The 4,661-nt window shown below is 55.1% G+C and overlaps 1 long non-coding RNA gene across 2 annotated transcripts; it reads left to right on the top strand.

Moving 5' to 3' along the window:
• The first annotated feature begins 1,144 nt into the window (after positions 1-1,144).
• On the top strand, positions 1,145-4,442 carry LOC147582553 (uncharacterized). Of its 2 annotated transcripts, none has more exons than XR_015249256.1 (3): positions 1,145-1,391; positions 2,427-2,494; positions 3,481-4,442. It is a non-coding gene; the product is annotated as an uncharacterized LOC147582553 (long non-coding RNA). The 2 variants fall into 2 exon arrangements; XR_015249257.1 differs by lacking the exon at positions 1,145-1,391 and adding an exon at positions 1,436-1,807.
• Positions 4,443-4,661: the final 219 nt, after the last annotated feature.

Genomic DNA, 4,661 nt, shown 5'->3' with positions numbered 1-4,661 from the left:
ATCCCTAACAGTGGTGAGGAAAAGGCAAGAAAAATGAAGGGCAGTAATAATTTTTCTGTAGCATACATCTTCCAGCCAGCCCCTTCCTGGCCACTGCCCCTTAATGAGACGATGTGGGTCTCAGTATCTCCCAGTGATGGGGGCCTGAAGGTACCAGGGAGAGTCCCCTGGTATCTGTGGTAGGAACTTAACAGTAGGCCCAGTCACGCCCCTGGAGTGGAGGCACTTTGACCTCACTTCAAGTCTCTGTTCAAGTGTTACCAACTCAGGGAGACATCCTCTGATCCCTTCCTCACCTAGCTCCCAACACACCTTCCTGGTTTAGCATTTTTCCATAGCTCTTCCTACCATCTGACAGCTGTTTTCCTTATTTATTTACCCAGATTTCCTCCCCACCCTCCCACCCCCCCTAGAATGTAGAACAAGATCTTTATTTTACTCATTGGTTTCTCCCCTGTGGCCTAGAATGATTTCTGGCGCATAGTAACCACTGGATAAATATTTGTTGAATGAATAAATGAGTGAATGAATGAATTTCTTAGGCCTTAAAGTGGCCAAAAAGACTCATTTGGTGGCCTGCCCAGAACCTTTTGGGCATGTACTCCCGATAAATTCTAGAAGAGCAGTTGTCCAGACTGACTGGCCTAGGCCCATGCCCAGGACAACCTAGACCCTCTCCTTGGCCAACCCCTTTGCGGTTGGTGGCTGCCCCCAAGGCTGGGACTGCTTCAGAGTTTGCTCCTCTTTGTAGCCTGGACACAGGACACCATGAGCTGAGCATCCTGGGTCCACCCGCAGCTCCCTCCTCATACACTGCTGTGGGAGCCCCACCATACCTTCCCTGGCCCAGCACTGGACATCTCGCATGCTTCTCACTGTCTTGGAGCTGCCTCCCACCAGAAAGAGCCCGGAACATCCTCCCAAACCATGAGAAAGTCATGGCGTGGGCCCAGCGCATCCTTGGTCTCCTCACACTTAGAAGGGGCTTGGACCCTGGGGTCCCCAGAAAGGAGAGAAGGGAGGGCCTGAGGCACACTGCGACCCCAGATGGACCCAAGGTGAGCAGGCACGTTGAACCGTGGCCTGGGGGAGAGATCCAGGGAGCAGAGAGACAGACGGAAGGCCTCAGAGGGGACAGGCAGAGAAGGGCAGAAGGAGAGAGACAGAAGACGGAGGGGGACAGAAAGGATCAGAGAGACACAGTGCGGGGACAGCCCAGAGCGACAGGCGGAGAGAGCCAGAGGACAAGAGCGAAGACGACGCAGCGAGGGGGCGGCGGAGGGGCGCGGGGCCGGCGGCTGAATCGCTCTCTGTTCTGGCGCCGCACTGAGGGGCTTTCTTCGCGGCCGTGGGAAAGCGGTGGGCGAGCGCGCGCCGCCGCCATGTGGACGGTAATTAGCCGGATTAGGGCGGGAGCCGCGCGGCCCGGGCGGGCGGCCCCGGAACAAAAGGCCCCTCTTTGCCCGCGCAAACGGCGGGGTCGCCGGGTCAGCGGGCAGGGTGCCCCCGAGGGGCGAGGGGCGAGGGGCCGCGCGCGCGTCCGGAGAATGGGGCCTCTGTGCACCTGGCGGGCCGGCTTTGGGGTCCAGACTCGAGTGCGGGAGGAGAGCGGGGAGGCCAGAGACGGCAAGACGCCACAGAGGTCAGAGCTGACCAGCCTTAGTGGTCGTAGTACTGAGGACACGGATACCTTTTATTGAGCGCCTACTGCGTACAGCTCCATGCCGAGACAGCATCGTGTCATTTGATCTTCCTAAGAACCCTCAGAGGCGGATGCTACGATGCCCTGATTTTACAGATGAGAGAGGTGGGTGCAGAGATTGTGACTTGCCCAAGGTCGCTCAGGAGGAAGTGGTGCCTCTGGCATTTGCTGGTTCTGAGTAGGCGCTCTACAAGTATGAACTGAATAAATGAGCGAATGAATGAATGAATGGCAAAGAGGGGCCCTGACCTCACCGCTGTGGTCACCCCCCATCTGAGAGGTTTGGGAAGTGGGGACTGCCAGCCTGACACTGAGGCCCACTCCCTTCAGGGAAGCAGGGCTGTGTCAGCACTGACACTCCCACCTACCTACCCCAGACAGTGTAGGAGACTGGTCACTAGAGTCAGGAATCCAAATAATGGATAATGTGACCATTTGGTTTCTTTTCCAGTAGCCCCAGCAGAACTGTATTCCCTTGGGGATCTATGCCTACAGCCCCCAGGTCCCTGCAATGCACAGGGCAGCATGTGGGGCCGATGGTGACCCACGGAGGCAGGAAGAGGAGGACCTGGAACCTTCCACCCCGCTTGGCTTCCCTGACCTTCCCTGCCACCTGACTCTCACTAGCCACTCCAGAGCATCAGAAATGTTCCAGTTTTAAATTAAGAGCATGTTCTGGGCTATGGGTGTCATGCTCCAGCTGAACAAACATCTCTCCTCACAGGAGATGCAGAGAACACCCTCTCCTGCCCACAGTTGCTGACAGCTGTTGTGAATGGAAGAACCGGACAGGTGGGCCTGGGGTGGGGGGAGGGGGAGGCATTAGGGAGTGGTGGGGACTGTGGCAAAGTCTGCTGTGAACATAGCAGTGACTGCTTACTCTGGCCCGTTAGTGTCTTATGGGCCAAACTGGTCAGGCCTAAGCTCTAAATAAATGAGAAATAAATTCAGCTTTTTAGGTGGGTTTTCCAAATTTTAAAGTATGCTGTGAGCCACACTAACATAGGTAGGGTCCAGATTCAGCCCACAGCTTGGCAGTTCACAACCTCCTTCCTAGGTATAGCACTGGAAATGCTTCTGGTACTCTGAGCCTCAGGAAGAAGGATACCCCATCCCTTCCTCCAAGCCCCCTCTCCCTCCAGCTTCTCCAGACTCAGTGACTGAGGAAGGGGTATTGGGACAGAGGAAGGGATGGGTATTGGGGGATGCCCAGCCCTTCCCAGATCCCTGTGCCCTGCATCAGACCGTCCCCATCGTGGAGAGGACTTAAGCAGGAAGTCTCCAGGCCATTGACAACTGGGTGACCAGGCACATGGCCAGGAGACAGAGATTGTCACACCCAGCTCAGCTGGGGAAAGCCCAGTGAACCATTAAATGAGAGTTTTCTCTTGGGACAGCAGCACTTAGAGCCCTGAAAGCGGCCGGGACAGAGGAGGAAATGCCTGCTTCTGTCCAGCCTTTCCTCACACCCCACCTCCATTTACCCTCACAGACTCCTTGTTAAGTGTAGGAGTACCGTTATCCCACTACTCAGATGAAGAAACTGAGGTACAGAGGGCTTGAGTATTTGTCTGAAAGCAGTAAAGAATGAGCCTCTGGGGACCATAGCTTGAAAGGGCTCCAAGTTTGAGATTTGTTTGAAATGTTGTATTTTCTTAAAAATTGGTGTGAATGATGCTTTCAATTTCGTAACGTATACATGGCTGTTTCAGTATGAGAATGATGATAGGGGGCGCTTGGGTGGCTCAGTTGGTTTAGCATCTGACTCTTGATTTCAGCCCAGGTCAAGATCTCACGGATCGTGGGTTCAATCCCTGTGTTGGGCTCTGCGCTGATAGCATGGAGCCTGCTTGGGATTCTCTCTCCCTCTCTCTCTTCCCATCCCCCGCTCGCACACTCTGTCTCTCTCTTGAAGTAAATAAACTTAAAAAATTTTTTTCTTTAATTGATGATAGTTTTTCCTCCCATAATCTGGCAAACCTGACCTTGGGAGGATGAACCCCATTTATGCTGTGGCATCTCAGACCCCTGGCACTTCACCGTGAAGTCACAGCAGCCCACATCCACAAGATAGAGAAGCCCCCCAAAGACAACTTATGACAAAGTAGACCTGAACCCAGGGCCCTGACTTTCCCGGGGAGCATGCTAGGCATAAAGGAGGTTTGGTTGCTGTTCATGTCTGTCCTCAGTTCCCCATTTCTACCTCGTGGAAAACTGAGGTGAGAGGCCTCTCCCACCTCCTTGGGGCAGGCACAGCTGTGGCTCAGAGCTGAGTCCCTGAGGGCCACTTGCTTGTGCGGCTACAGATCCTGACCCCCGAAAAGCCAGGATGCAGTCTCCTCTTTTCTCCGCTCTCAGCTACCTCCATGTTCTCTCCTTTTTACACACCAAAACTTCTGCCATAGCCGCTACTGCCTTTAGCTCCTGTCGGGCAGGCCTGGGTGGCAAAGTGCTCCTGACCACTGGGCACCAGCTGAGGCGTGGGGAGGGCCAGTGCCCCCCAGTAATAGCTGAGAGGTGGCCACTCTCACTCCTGCCCCTAAAAGAGCTTGAGTCAGGGAGCCAGAGACCACAGGGGTGGCAGGCAGAGAAAGAGGGGTTAGTTCCAGAACAGCTGCCCTCAGGGAGCATGAGACGGTTCCACGGGGGCTAAGGACAACTTGAACCCAGAAAGGGAAAACTTCCTCCTTTCCCAGGGATACCCAGCACTGGACCTCGCCAGCCCGGTGGAGTGCTCTGAGGGTGCTGGGGGGGGCTCTTCCCCAACACCCACCCCCTTTTCCCTTCCAGCAGCTGATGGTGGTTTCAGAGACCACTAGGCAGAATAACTAAGGCATGGGGGGGCTTGCTTCCTGACCCCACCCCCACCATTAGAGTGGGGGACACGCTTAGGGGGAAGGATACTCCAAAGAAACCCGAGTCCTGGTGAGAAAGCCCTCAGAGAAATGTGGGAAGCGTC

The sequence above is a fragment of the Puma concolor genome, chromosome A3 (assembly GCF_028749965.1).
Source record: "Puma concolor isolate L17-30 chromosome A3, mPumCon1.1.hap2, whole genome shotgun sequence".
Taxonomy (NCBI): domain Eukaryota; kingdom Metazoa; phylum Chordata; class Mammalia; order Carnivora; family Felidae; genus Puma; species Puma concolor.
This window is presented reverse-complemented; position numbering and strand designations above follow the sequence as displayed.